This window comes from Trachinotus anak, unplaced genomic scaffold, assembly GCF_046630095.1.
Source record: "Trachinotus anak isolate AG129_WGS33_773 ecotype Australia unplaced genomic scaffold, CSIRO_AGI_Tana_v1 ptg000025l, whole genome shotgun sequence".
NCBI lineage: Eukaryota > Metazoa > Chordata > Actinopteri > Carangiformes > Carangidae > Trachinotus > Trachinotus anak.
The window spans coordinates 1,351,455-1,367,640 of record NW_027273876.1 but is presented as its reverse complement, the minus strand read 5'-3'; the positions used below and the strand labels follow the sequence as shown (position 1 = coordinate 1,367,640).

The 16,186-nt window shown below is 40.5% G+C and overlaps 1 protein-coding gene across 4 annotated transcripts in view; it reads left to right on the top strand.

The window, feature by feature from the left end:
• grid1b (glutamate receptor, ionotropic, delta 1b) overlaps positions 1-16,186 on the top strand; it is a 455,594-nt gene that overhangs the window by 211,244 nt on the left and 228,164 nt on the right. The window lies entirely within an intron of this gene.

The window sequence follows — 16,186 nt, the reverse complement described above, 5'->3', positions numbered from 1 at the left end:
TGGAGAATCTGTTTTACACGCAGGAAAATAATAGAGATCTTTTGGTTTGTAATAATTCTTATAAAACCTTATCTGGTGTAAATCTGTGCCACAATCACAATGTAAAATTCAGAGGCTGCTACAGGCTCAATGATGGTCTTGTTATTTTACAGTAATTACACTAATGTCCCAGAGTTAATAGACATATGTTTAATTGATGCTGAAATAGTACATCTGCCACATTTACATTAGCAAAATCCCCTCAAACGCTTCAAACTGAGACAGATCAGACCACCAGGAGCTGAACTTAATGCTTCAGTCAAATGGAGGGATATTAAGAATAACATTAAAATTAACAAACAGATCAAGTCGTAATTACACTTCTTCTCCTCTGTCCTGCAGGAATGAATCTTATCTGAAGGAAGCTTCAGGGGATAAAAGTCACTATTTCTCAGAAAAACTCATCTTGTTCCAACAGGCCTCAAAGGCAAAAGGAGAAACGCACATTAGCCATAATGGCAGGAAGTAAAAAAAATATATATATAAGTTGCAGGAAATATGGTCACAATCTCCCCAGTGTTGAATAATGGCCAGAGGTGCTTTTGCAGAACATTATGATGTCACAATGAAGTTGACCTTTGACCATTTGGACATTTGAGTTAAATTGTGCCATGATTAGTGTATGAGTTTCTCAGTTAAATCTAAACAAATTCCCCCTCAGGTGGTCCTGAGATATCACATTCAAGAGGCCACAGCTACCTTGAACTTTGACCTCTGACCACAAAAATAGAATAAGTACATCCTTGAGTGCAAATTTGAAGAAACTTCCTCAAGGCGTTACTGAGATATTGCATTCATGAGAATGGGAAGGACAGACGTACAGATGGATAGACAACCCAAAAACATAAAAAATTTAAAAAAAAAGTTGTAGAGCCAGAGGAAGATAAAAAATAAAGGGGGATGATATTAACTTAAATTAAATTGGAATTAAATATTAATGTTCATATTCATTAAGTATTTATGCTAAATCTTATTTAATGACAAATATTACCAGAAATGAGCATTTTATATAGAAAATGTGTTAATAGTGCCATTAAATTATCACCTGATGAGCTGTGAAATAAAAAGCAGCAGGAGGCAAAGAGAGGAGAGTGTTACAAGCAGAAAAGGCTGTGAACAAATACAAAGACTGAATGAAAGGAGACTGTACTCACCTATAAAAAGGCAGCAACGTTAGACTAGATCAGCTTCAGTCATACGCAAGTACTGAACAATATAACCATCAAATCAAATCCATCTACACTCAATACCTCATCATGACACAGCAAAAACAGAATTTTAGGAATTGGAGATGTTTCTACACCATGAGTGGATTAGACCTGTGGTAAATTCAGCTGATTGGACAGGAATTGGAAAAGCACACACTTGTCAGTATAAAGTCTCACAGCTGACCATGCATATCAGAGCAAAACCCATGAGGCGGAAGGAGCTGCCTGCAGACTAGGCAAAAAGATGCTCCTCAGTCTGCTGGTACAGACTACCAGATGGCAGTGAAGCAAACAGTCCGTGTTTGGGGTGTGAAATGTCCCTGATGATGCCCCTTACCCTCAGATACCCTGAGTGGGGGGCGGGGCAGCTTGGTGCTGAGCAATCCTCATACCACCTTCTGTCACCACGTGTCAGTTTTTTCCCGGTAGAGCACAGGTGGAGACAGCTGAGCTTTCTTGAGTGTTCTCAGAAAGGCACAGTTGATGTGGAACTGCAGGTGAAGTTGGAGACACGTTCCACATCTGACCCATGGATGTGGATGAGGATTTGCGTGCAGGCTTTAGCCCTTCTGCAGTCCACAGTTAGGTCCTTGGTCTTGTTGATGTTTAAGTCCACGTGGTTCTCTTTGTAGCAGCTCACCAGGCGATCCTCCACCTCCTCCCTGTGATCAGTTCCACCACCAGGGCGTCATCTGGTAACATGATGATTAACTTGACTAGGTCCTGTCTGTCAGAAAACCCTGGAGCCAGTCACTCGTTTAGGGTCTCTGACCTCTGTTTATCAGGAGGCCTGTGCCTAGACTTGACCGAACCCTAACCATGGGGTTGTTAACTCAGAAAACAGACACGTTAATCATTGTTAAATTGTCGAATGTGCTGACAAACAATAAGTTTTGTTGTGTAGGTCTCCAGACTCCTTGCCTCATACTTGTCTGTCTGTGCCTGACAGGTGTAATGCAGTGTTTGCTACACTGTGCACATGATTGATTTTAGCACTGATGTTAGCCATATTGGTGGCTGCTGTTATTACCATAGACCGGTATATCCAGTGTCATTTTATATTTTCTTCAGATTAGTTGGTTGATAGACTTTGCACATAGAGGCAGTTACACTGATACAGACTGGATGAACATATGTTGTTGAATGACAACCATAGATTTTATATTTATGATAGATGTGAAATTAGATTGAGAGAAACTACAGCTGCTGATTCACAGATACAGTGAGACCGAGCTTCGTGTTCCCTGATGTGTATTTGCAGTTCTGTTATCAAACATTTCATGTCTGATATTAATCTTTAATATTCACCTTGGAAATGGCTCCTGTAGGAGATATGGTCCTTTTATGTGAGTACGTGTGTGTGTGTGTGTGTGTGTGTGTGTGTGTGTGTGGCGACAAGGATTCATGTATATGAATAACAGTGAATGTCTGAAGTGATCGCACTGGCTCTGTGTTTGTAAGATTTACGTTCCATTATCGCAATTTCTATCCACCTCCACCAGTAGAGAAAATGGAAACTCCCAGTTCCCAGTATCCTGCTGCTATCATGATGGGCTGCAGATGAACTCTATGCTACACACACACACACACACACAAAAATAGGAAATACCTACCCCCTGAGTTTCTTATTTGTTTCCCTCTCTTTTTGTAACATGTAAAGATAGAGGAGAAATATCGAAGGAGAAAGAGATGTGCAACAGAAAAAAACAACAAAATTACAAGGAAGGAGAAGTAGGCAAAAAAGAGAAGTAGAAGAAGGAAGGAAGGAAGGAAGCAGGCAGAATATACAGGCAAAGGGAAAGAAAGAGCAAGGGACAAGAAAATAGAGGGAAAAGGAAAAGAAATTAATTCTTTGAGGAGAGTTTGGCTATAAAACTGCAAATAGTGAAAGACAAAGTAAGGAATTGATACTGGTAAAGAAAGTAAGGAAGAGAAGAGAAGGAGAGAGAAAGATGTATAGACACATAAAGTGTCTCATTTTAGACATGATTCAGCTTAAAAACATGAACACAAACAAAGAAACATCACAGATATGACTGGAACATTTCCGAAGTATCATATCACATCTCTTAAGGATCCACACCTCTCTCCTCTGCCTGTTAGGAGCTGGTTTGTGTTGGCACCCCTGCTATTTGTAGGCCTAACACAATAGCCTTGTTTCATTGGTTTGGTTATATAATCAGCTTTTTGTCCTGTGAGGAGGTGGCAGCAGCAGTGGCCTTGTTGTCAGCAGCTCATTACAGCACTTCAGATGGTGAACACTTTATCATCAGAATCAGAATCAGAATCAGAATCAGTTTTATTGCCAAGTATGTTTTCACATACAAGGAATTTTTTCTGGTGATTGGTGCAATTGATCAGCAACAGTGGGGCTCTCTAGCCTTGTTGATGAGGCTAATAGCAGATGGGAAGAAGCTATTTTTGTGGCGAGAGGTTTTGGTCCTGAAGGACCGTAGCCTCCTGCCAGAGGGGAGTGTCTCAAAGAGTTTGTGTCCAGGGTGGGAGGAGTCAGCTACAATCTTCCCTGCACGCCTCAGAGTCCTTGAGGCGTACAGGTCCTGGAGGGACGGAAGATTGCAGCCAATCACCTTCTCAGCAGAGTGGATGATACGCTGCAGTCTGTTATTGTCCCTCTCCGTGGCAGCAGCGTACCAGATGGTGATGGAGGAGGTGAGGATGGACTCAATGATGGAGGTGTAGAAGTTCACCATCATAGTCCTTGGCAGGTTGAACTTCTTCAATTGCCTCAGGAAATACATCCTCTGCTGAGCTTTTTTGATGAGGGAGCTGAGTACATGTACATCATGATACATACATGTATCATGTACACACAATCTGGAAGGAGGAAGAACGGGACCACAATTTGTTTTTCTTCATCTCGTTTTTTTTTTTTTTTTTAGATTAGCTGCTAAATCCTAAAGCAAACGCTTTCTCCTGACCTTTAAACTCTCGAGAGAGGGATTGGACAGGGTGAGGCAGACGGGTGAAAATGACTGACAGAGAGGTCAAGGGGAAGATAAAAAAGGTTAAAATCACTTGCTGCGAGGTCAAAGAAATGATGAAGAGGTTAAAGGGATGATAGCGTAATATGAAGGGATGATAGAAGACTATAAAGGGAGAATCAAGGGTTGAAAATCACTGGTAGAATTTAAGGGTATAAAGGGGTAGACAGGTTATAGATAGAGGATAAGAGGGATTTATTGAGAGATCAGAGCAATAACAGAGGGATATGAAGTGACATTGGTGTGGTCGAAGGGATGATGAAGGCTTGAGAAGGACTAACAGAGGAGTCACAGGATGTAGGATATATAGAGGGATAATAGAAAAGTGAGAGGGATTTATTGATGAGTTAAGGGAGTGATAGAAGGGTATAAATGGATGCCAAAACACTTTACAGGCTAGATAGAGGGATTGGGCTGATAGAAAGTTACTAAGAATTGTTAGGTGGGTAGAAAATGATACATTTGGGATGATAGAGGCTTATAAATGACTTGTTGGGAGGTCATAGGGTTTTAGAAAGGAATAAAGAGATTAAATAAGGGTATAAAGGATGATAGTAGAGGGGGTATAAAGGGATGATATTAGGGTATAAAGCACGGTAGAGGGTAAAGGGATGACAAATCTTATAAAGGATGATAGAAGGGTGTGGAGGGATGGTTACAGGGTATAAAAGGATGACTGAGAAGTCAAAGGGATGACAGAAGCATAGGGGGTAAGAAAAGGGTATAATAGATGAAAGTCATAAATAGCTGTTATAGAGGTGACAGTGGCCTATTGAGGGTTAAAGGGACAGAAGAAGGGTTTAAAGAGGCATTAATAAGATGTAAAAGGACAACTGAAGGGTATACAGCCGATGGACAGGTAGAAAGTTATAGAGAGGTATAAAGGAGAGTTAGACAGGTACACAGGTTGATCAAAGGGACAACTGAAGGTTATAAAAGGTTGTCAAAGGGTAGAAAGGGGTGCTATATATGCGTACAAAGGATTGTATTAAGGGATATTGGAGGATCAAACAAACGGTAGTATAAAGAAATCATTTAATTTAACAATTAAAATGTAATTAGAGTTGAAAAAACTGATGGACCTCCATAAACCTTGTCATGTTTTTATGGGATGATAGTGAAACCTTTTCATAGGGAGGTAGAAAGATGAAAACGAATAACTGAAGGTTATAAGGGGATAAATGAAGGGTATAGGAAGATGATAAAGGATAAGGAGGGATGATAAAGGGTATAGGGGAGGGCGCCTCGGTGGCTCACCTGGTAGAGCGCATACCATTAAGGCTTAGTCCTACCCGCAGCGGGTTCGAATCCGACCGGCAGCCCTTTGCTGCATGTCATCCCCTCTCTCTCCCTGACTTTCCTGTCACTCTCTCACTGACCTATCCAATAAAGGCATTAAAAAGGCCAAAAAAAATAACTTTAAAAAAAAGATGAAGGGTATAGAAGGATGATTGAAGGGTATAGAGGGATGATTGAAGGGTATAGAAGGATGATAAAGGGTATAGAAGGATGTTTAACAGTCAAAGGAAAACACCGGCCTCACTTAATGAGTGAGGGTTGAAAGTGACTGATGGGGGTGTATAATAAAGGACAACAAAGGACTGATACAGAGGTAGGAAGGGACAATAGAAGTGTAGGATGATGGAGGGATTGGAGGAATGCTAGAGGATGTGTTAGAGGTGTACGGTGGAATGACAAAGTGACAGAGCAATCAAAGAGGGGTTGAATGACGCAGTGTTAGAGGGACTGATGGAGGGATCAGAGGTGATGGGTGTGTTTTCTTTCATGAATTTTGTGTGTGTAGCATAAAATTATACACATGCACACAAAGCTGAGCAACGCAATTTTAGAAACACTATTGTTAAATGCTCCAATCACGACCCCCCAACTACAGACTTCCTGCCTGTACCTGATTGTGTGTGTGTGTGTGTTTGAAACTCAGCATCTTTACCCAAACTAAGCTGGAAAACAGTTTTATTAACACTTACCCTCAGCAGCATTTTCGTGTGTGTGTGTGTGTGTGTGTGTTGGGTGAAAATGAGTTCATCCGCAGTGATAGCTTATTTAAGGTTTTGCCTCAGACTGCAATTCAGCAGGGTGGATGTTCATTTAGAGAGAGAGAGTGAGTGATAGAGAGAGAGAGAGAGAGAGAGAGAGAGAGAGAGAGAGAGAGAGGTGGAGAGAGATGAGTTTGCTCATTAAAAACACTGATGGGGAAGGTGCAGAGGGTGAGTGAGGGAGAGAGAGAACTGGAGAGGAAGAATGAGGGTGATAGTGATAAAGAATGAGGTAGGTGGAAAGAAAAGATGGAAGAGGACATAAAGAGGAAGAATGAAGAGCAGGAGAGAGGGAGGAGGGTGTAATGAGAAAAAAGTGTTGCCAGAGGAGGCGCGAATGTGGAACAAGGAAGAAAGAAAAATACAGATTTTACTGTGGCTGATTTTAAATGGGTCTTTATCCCATTTCTTAAAGGCCTGGTTTGTCAGGAGTTACTATTATATCGTGAATATTTGAATACCAGGTTCTGGTTGGTGGAGGAATCTCAGTACGAACTCACCACCTACAGTACATCTCTGGTGATTCACTGCTGTGTTTCCTCTGGCTGGGGAAATACCCAACCAGAGCTTTGTAGGTGAAAGCTAGCCTCCTATCTGCATTCAATAAAATTAGAAACATACAAATAGGCACAAAACAGGAACATCTTCAGTGAGGTCAACACAGCTGTGCAGGTTTTTGTACAGGTGCACTTATAGTTCAAAGGAAGTGCTTGTCAGATTGTCTGAAATCCCCCCACACACCCCCACACTCACATTTCTGACGTGTGAATTGCGTGAATGTTAAATTAACTGCTCCTATTAACATCTGACACAGTTTCTCTCTTACCTGAAACTAATGACCAATACATGAACCGTAACGTCAGGACAGAGGAATTCAATTAAATGGCAGTTCAGTCTATTGGTTACACTAAAAAAAACAGCCAGCAACTTTTAAATGTACGTAGGATTTTTCAGTCCTGTCCATATTAAGTCTCAATACTTAATATGGATTTTTTTTCAAGAAAATCATCATCATTTTCCTCTCCAGATCCACACTGACGCTCTGCATCTGAAGGATATAAAATTTCTTTATATGGAGCCACTAACATAAGGTCATCTGCAAACAGAAGATACTTAATCTAACAGACAGAAACCGGGGATATTCAGTGACTGTTCCACTGATTTTCCAGTTACTCAATAAACTATAAATAATAATCAAGGTTGTGCTAATAAAATCTCTTCTGTACTTTACAGAAGATTTGATGTGACATATTGTTTCCTATATCATCTTCAAACCGTTTTCTCTCACAATGTGGTATTATTATACTTATATTATTAACATTGTACAAATGCTTTGGAAATACTGTAATTAATCATTGCCATCCTAAATTTGAAGGGAAAATTGATAAAAAAGGACAAATAAAAGATAACACTGACAATTACTGCAACAGAGAAGTGAAAGAAACAAAGGATGGACAGAGGAACGAGAAAGAGAAACAGACAGAGGAAATTAAAGAAGGAAAAGCACACGGAGTCTTGGCGAGTCAACTGGAGCTGAAGATAAAAATCAAATGTCAGGCCTCCCACCAGGGAGAGAGGCCGTGGGGAGAGAGACTATGTGATAGAATAGGGTCTACACTCTGCCAGGGTTCAAAAACTGTCCTGAGGGCTTCACAAACATTTGGATTTGCTATTAAATGGTGATGATGATGGCTAGCTGCTAAAAACTGCTTTCATCTGGACCAGGAGATGTTCTGCAGAAAACTGGCTTAGTCTCATTTTAGTTTTTACTTCTGCTGCTGCTCCACATTAATAGAGAAGTTGGCTGATATGATCCAACACATTAGTCCTGTGCAAGATACTTTAGCAATGAGGGGCCAGATCTTCATGGAATTTGCTTTAGATTTCATGGTCTCGAGTTCTGGTGACCCACTAACTTTTCCACTGGTGCCACATTAAAGTGGAAGTTTCCACTTTGTCTGTACCAGTTTATGATGCAGGTTTAGCCTTGGATTTAATTAGTCTTCTCCAGATTACTACCAAGTTCTGTCTTGCCACATGTTTTCAGTTTAGAGGTTTATTTACTAACACTTGTGATGCAAATTACTGCATCAGAGTTCATTTTAATTCACTGTTGCTAATTAAGACCCAAAGCCAGGCTGTTTATGATGTCTGGAAAGCAACAGAGTGCAGAAATGAAGTGTAAAGCTCCTTCTGCTTAACTTGAAACATTAGTTGAAGGAAACAGTAAACATATTTGGAGATGTGCAATCATCTGTAATGAACAAAGTTGGGTTATGTTAAGAGCCAAAAAACCACTGCTGTAAGCAAAGTGTCTAATTGCTCAGATGTGTCAGTCTAACAGAAGCCCTGTTGTCTAACGTTGTGTACCCCTGCGGCCACAGTCTTACTTTCTGTCTGCTTCTGCTGGGGACTTATCATTTTGTCCTACTGTTGACATATGTTTTGTCAACTATCCAGTTCAGTGCACATGCAACCCCATGTGTAGATTTAATATATGTACATATGAAATAAAAACAACACTCATGTATGTATGCTTTATTCTAGATGTATGTTACATAAATAAATCCCAAAGTCTGAGACCACTTTCCTAGAATTGGAAGATATGAATGAGAAGTTAATAAGAAAAACATATGTAAGCATGTAGAAGTTTCATATGCGTGTTGTTTTAATAAACATATATAATTACGTGATAATAATTTATCCCCTGATAGGTGACATACATGGCAGCATCACTTTTAATATAGGGACATGTATGTCATATATTACATTTCTGTAGACGGCTGCACAGAGAAACCAGACAGGAGGACTCTGTTTATATTCCCAGTCAGATTTGCACATAATCAAATAACCAGCAAGAAAGTGACAGTATTTGGGGCTTCTGGAGGTCTGGATCCTCAGGAGCCTCAGGACAATTGCCTGCTTTGCTCAGTTAGTTAATCCAGCCTCATGACAAGTTCAACACTGTGTGAAAACTGCTCAAACTAGATGAGCACAAATTCACAGCTGACGCAAGGCTTCTGTCTCAGATCTTCAAAGGGCAGAGAAATAATGGCAGCGGCTGATTTTGTGTCTGTCAGTTCTTCACTTAACCATCAAGTCTTACTGGTGACACATCTTGAAGAGCTGCTAAAATGTCTAGTGGAGGCTGGTGTTTGCACGTTTACAGTTACATCAGTTTCTTTTGTATATGTTTGTATGGAGCCAGTAGAAAATGTTTGCTCTGGTTTGTGTGCGCTCTGTACTGTTGTAACTCTCCACTCTTTTTTCTCAGATTAAACCGCTTATTGTTGAAGCAGGCAAGTATTTGTACTAATAGATCAGCTCACATTGTTCTCATCTGGGCGTCCTCATAGAATCATGCTCACGTGTCGTTTCAGATGAAAAACAAGGCTCTGACTGCAGCAGAGACAGAGAGTCCGCGACATTTCTATTTAACCAATTTACATCACATCGAGGCTATTTGGTCAAAAATATGAGAGAACGGTTTCTTTGCATTTTCCCTCCTGTCCCTTGAGATAGAAAGGCTACAATTATTTTTTCCATAGAAACTGACATTTATTCGCTGCCAGCTTTTTGTTCTTTGTAGCTTACACGAAAACATTAGTGTGTGTGTGTGTGTGTATATTAATGGGACATGTTGCTGTTTCCAAGAGAACAAACACAAATATGAGATACTTTTTCATTTTCCCTTCCCGCAGCGGAGATCAGATGTGATAAAGATCTCCACCGTGGCCGTCCTTTGGTTCTCTTCACCACCCACTAAAAACAGCAAAAAGAAAACAAAGCAGCACACAGATAGGGACTGAACTCGGACCTCAGCTGAACCACTTCTGTTCTGCTGGTCATTCTCTTTTCTAGAATATACTCTACATTTTTTCTACATCTACATTCTGTGCCATTTTTCAGTGGAGTTAAAACTGGGCTAGAGGAGGGTGGTGTAGAACAAAAAGAAAGACTGACACTTAGATCAGTTAAAGAGGTCGTGTTGTAATTATGCTAATGGTTCGTATAATGGAATATTTAAAACAGCCCGTTGCTCCAGCAGAGAGTTGGGATCTCTTTGTGTTCGGACACCGGAGCTGAAGTTTCTCTGAATGTCACTGGAGGAGCTGACTCCCATTTAACTCAATACAAACTGATAAAAGACAGAGAAAGATACTCTTCACTTCTTCAGTCACTCACAAACGTTTTTAATCACTCAGTCACTAACTCACTCAATGACTTAATCACTCACTCAGTCACTCTCTAAGCCGTTCACTCAGTCACTCAGTCAATCACTAATTGAGTCAATCACAAACTTATTCACTCAGTCATTAACTCACTCTTGAAGTCACTCACTCACTCGCTTATTAATTCACCCTCCAGGAGTCTCTAAATTCATTAATTCATTGATTTATTCACTCACTCATTTAATCACTCACACACTCTCACTCAGTCTTTCACTCACTCATTCACTGAGACACTCACTCATTAATTCACCTCCAGTACTCTCTAATTTATTAATTCATTAATTAATTTACTGACTCACGTTTATTTATTCACTTTCAGTTTTTATTAATGCAGTCATCTGTTCATTTTTCACTTATTCATTCTAAGTCACTTTCATCACAATAATTTCTCATTTCAACATTTTCATTTATTCACTTCCTCCATCTCTCTTACAGTAGTTACCTTATTTACTGATTAATTGACTCACTCACTCACTCACTCACTCACTCATTCCATCCCATTCACTCATTCATTTATTCAGTCCCTCCAGTTTTCATTAGTTTCTCATGTGACAAGCACAGGAAAATGTTTATGTGATGAACCGTCCAGTCATCCACATCTGCACCGTGAGATCTGTTCATTTGTCAGATCATTGTTTGAATGTTTTGTTGGAAAAATCTGAATGACCTTCATCCATTGACTCTGTCCTGAAAACAAATGTGAGGAGCGACGCTGAAGCGTTGAGTGATTTGGCTGTTGTGATCCGGCCTCTAATGGAGCCAAATGAGCTTTCTGAGCCTCGTCCTTCAGTAATGGATGGAAATGAGGCGGGAAGCCACAAGAGCGGCCCAGACCTCATCTGGCCGCCTGACACCTCAGCCAGCACCTAGCACTCTGCTAATGGCTGTGTGTGGGGGTGAGTGTGTGTGTGTGTGTGTGTGTGTGTGTGTGTGTGTGTGTACTTGTACTTGCTACATAGTAAGGACCAAAAAAAGTATTTTACTAACAGAGTGAGGACATTTTGGGAAAGTGAGGACATTTTGGCCGGTCCTCACTTTTAGAGACACCTTCAAATCACATGTTGAGGGTTAAGACTTGGTTTTAGAGTTAGAGCCGTGTGTGTGTGTGTGTGTGTGTGTGTGTGTGTGTGTGTGTGTGAAAACAGTGGGGTGAGACACTGAGGGTGGTAGTTTTGTTTGTGCAGCTGAAAAGCTTATAGAGCCCAATATGCAGATACACACTTACAAACTCTCATAGAAACTCTCTCTCTCTCTCTCTCTCTCTCTCTCTCTCTCTCTCTCTCTCTCTCTCTCTCTCTCTCTCTCTACACACACATTTAAAAAGACCCCACTTTTGTGTATTAGAATTAGAATTTTTTTTCCCACCATTTTGGCCTTATCATTGACACAAAAGATCCTTGATGGAAAAGCAAGAGCGCTTACTTGTGCCGACCTCCTACTTCATGCAGACTTTCAGCAGGTTTTTGAAGCAAGGCTGTGAGATCACAGTGTCTAATAAAGACATGGTGACAATCAGAATGTTTTAAATCCAAAATAATCATTGATATCAATACAAATACAAAAGCAGAATCGTAGCTCCTGGACAGGTGGAGGAGGACGTCTGGGATCTAAAATATCAACATATGTGGTGTCAGAAGAGTCATACCAACCACAACCAGACATATGTGCACCAACTCTGCTTGGATATACTTTGACATATAGAATTAGACCACGCAGAATGAATTGTACTGAACATAATGTGGACCGAGCCTGACCTAGACCAAGACCTGTATTACAGACGTTGTCCAACAAAGTGAGAAAAAGCAAAACAATTCCAACGGATTGTTTTTCCATCAGTCAGGCATCCTGAACTCAGAATCTGTTGGCTTTCACCGTGACACACAGATGAAAACACAATTTGTTGTGTCTGCTACACCTCACGTCTGTTGCATCAACCAGTTTTAGGGAGGATCATTCTTCTTTTGCAGCATCTGTAGCTCGTCTATCGTTTTTGAGAGACAGCTTGAGACAGCACAAAGAGGCGGAGTTACAGGAGTTATGACCTTTCAACTTGTTCTGAGGAGCTGCACAGGCATTTACACCTGCCTGAGGTCTGATCACACTGCGAGCAGACCAACTCCAGATGTGGGCTGGTCGATCTCATCTGCATTAGCATGAGGTTCTCCTGATCCAGATAAGATATCCAGATACAGATCGCATATCAATCCCAAATGGAAATGGGATGCTGACCTCTTTGCCCTCCCTCTCTACCAACACTTCTCACTTACTGTCTCTCAGCTATTTCCCATGCTCGCTCGTCCTCCCACCTCTGTCAAAGCACCAACAGTTTTTGCTGCGTCGTCATTTATCTCCGGTGTGCCATGCAGATCGTCCAGGCATTTGATCAAAAGCCTAATTAACAGAAAGACACACCGCCCTCCTACACACTGAACTCTGCCTCCATAGATTCTAATTGATACTTTGCTAATTAGACACCAAATTGGATGCCATCCTCCACACTATCTCAGTTTCAGGCTGCGTGTGTCACCACTCCAGTAAAGTTGTAGTCATGCACCTCTGGTTCCAGTGAAAACAATGAGGAACTTTTACAGCGTAGGCTGACTGTCACTCACCACTGTCAGAGCATTAATCTGCTTTGAAGAGTTTATGACTGCTCCCACTGTGCTGCCAAGTTTGGAGTTGAATAGTAATTAATTGATGTTGAGAGGTGTTTATGAGAGAAAGCTTTAAGAATGATTTAATTTTAACAGTTGGATCAGTCTTTCTGCAGGAATGTAGTGTATTTTCATTTCCACAGAGATTGTCTAGCTTCCACATGTTTTGAATTGCACAAAAACGGTTTATTGACAGTTGATTTATTGATGACCGAGACTGTTGGAAGCAGCAGTACTTTAGATTATTTAACCTGAATCCCATATTTCTGCTGTTAACCTTCGATCGTCGTCACGAAACATAAAAATGATTACTGCTGGTAACTTTCCAGAGTTGTGAAATATGAGAGCATTACAAACCACTGTGCAGTAGACCTTGGTTGTCATGGTTACAATAATAAATAGTCAAACTGTACCGACAGCGGCATACATACCTTCGTTGCCATAGTTACTATAATAACGGTCATGGCTCGGTTAGGTTGAGGTAAAGATGGTGATCTGGGTTAAAATAAGTACTTCCTCAACATTAGACGATCTTTGTTGTCATGGTTACAATAATGCTCTTGTCATAATCCTTACAGTCACTAGATGTCACCTAGCAACAAACCCTAACTATGGTTTTCATGTCTCATCTGATCTGAAGCAACATGTCACCATCAGAACAGCACTCTTAGTTATTGTAACTGCTGATTTTGGCCTGAATTCCCACTTGGGGTGGAGACATTTACATGCTTACATATCTCCTTTGTTTCATGGTATTTTTTCTTGAAAGTTTTGTCTAATACACAAATTCAGTTCAGGATTCTTCATCAGTGTCAAAGTTTTCTGTTGTCAACTCTGTTTCATTAATACCAATCTGAGGTGAAATTTAAGTTGGTGGGAGCGAGGTATCGATCTGACCTGATGAGTCCCGCAGACACAAACACTGGAGAGAAAAATGGCTCAGGGAGGATTTATTACAGCTGCCAGAGTCTGTGTCTGTTCGTCCTCCACGTTATTTTCTCCTTCCTTCCTACAGCGACTGCAGCTGCTTGTTGCTTTGAATTACACGACCAGGTGCTTCAAACTCTGTGTGTGTGTGTGTGTGTGTGGTTGTGTGTGTGTGTGTTGATTGTATGGAGATGAGTTGTGGCTTTACATCACCACTGACACAATAGTCTCTGTCTGTCTGTGACAAGTCTTCCGTGAAGGAGATAGGAGCACGGACATCAGTGAGCGAAGATAATCATCACAATCATATGAGGATGTTGTATGTACACAGTCTCTCTCTCCCTCTCTCTCTCTCTCTCTCACATACACACACACACACACACACACAGAATACACAAACATGGCACACTTAAATTCCTATTATGCTCTCCATCACAGCATCTCTGTCCTTCTCCTCTCTACTCCTTTTCTGTGTGTGTGTGTGTGTGTGTGTGTGTGTGTGTGTGTGTGTGTGTGTGTGTGTGTGTGTGTGTGTGAGTGAATAAATGTGATATTATGTTTACAATCAGACACAACAGACAATCACACAATCACAGTGACTTTTTTGATTCATAAATAAGTTGCACAATGAATTGGTTGTCATGATTTTAAGGGATTTGTTTTTCTTTGATAAGCCTCAGTATATGTGTGTGTGTATGTGTGTGTGTGTGTGTGTTGTTTTAGGCTGTTTTTTTCCTGCTGGATGCAGACACAGACTGAAACGCTGATTATGAAATATCTAGATGTGAATGGAGACTGTTATTTGAAGCAAATGTTTCTCCTCTGATCTCTTGAACTATGTGTGTTCCTGTTTAACTTGTCAGTTCATGTGTTTGTGTGGAGGTCCTTACAACAGACAGTTAAAGAGCTGAAGTATTTAATTGTTTTGAATCAATGTCCTCAGTTTTTACTCAGTAACAGCAGTGAAAATCTTGCTGCCGCTGTCTCTTGGTGATAAATCAGAACAAGTCATTGACTGGCTCGACCTTGATGATAATCAAGCCACGGCCATCACAAATAAATACCTGCAAGATTAGCACATACACACACACACACACACACACACAATGGAACACACTAAAATAATGATGTTCAGATTACTGACTCTTCCTGTGTTCCGGTGTTTCGGTATCTTAATAACAACTATTATTTTACCACCACAGTCTTATTGATTATCGATGTGTTTGCCACGATGTTCTGTTCAGACATTCATATTCTGCTCAGGATCCAACTGAAAGTCTTGGTGATCCCTTAACTTTTCCATCTAGCTTCATCATCATCTATCAGCAGGTACTTCGTGTTTAGTGCTGATTAGCATGCGTGTTAGCATCATATTTAGTAGCCGGTGCGCTACAGTAGCTGTGGAGCTAACACACCAGCCAGCAGGGATGAGCTAGTGCTACTCAGTCACTAGAAAACCTGACTTTTTTGTATCTGTGGGTTTTGTTTGATTAGATTTAAAGTGACTGATTAGGATTTGTGATTCAAAAGTGTTGTGACCTGTCTTCATGTCATGTTGGAGATTTTTCTGAACAAAACACATGAAACACATTTTCCTCTTTCTTGTGTTGGAAGATGTCGTTGCCTCCTGGAGAAAACACTGCAAAGCACAGACACTAATGACAAAATGATGAACACAGTCTAATTAACTGACTGCTGGTATGAAAATAGAAACTCATTAGAGAATAATAGACAGGTCCTCACTTCAACCTTTTTCTTCAAAACTCCAGCTTTTTGATCAGTTAAAAATTGTCTTAATTCATCGGAGTGAGAGGAGGAAAACATTCAGTCTCATTTAAAGACATTTAAATGTGTTTAGCTGAATGAGAACAGACCCGGTTGGAGTTTGTTTTAAGTAAAACACTTACTTCCATGTCTTTTTTTGATCCATTATCCACTGATGTTTTAGCCCTTTGGTCAAATATCCTCTGTATTTTAGCTCTGGTTAGGTCCAATATTCCCTGATGTTGTGTCCTTGCTTTGATCCAATAATCAAATGTATCTTAGCCCTGGTTTGGTCCAGTTTTC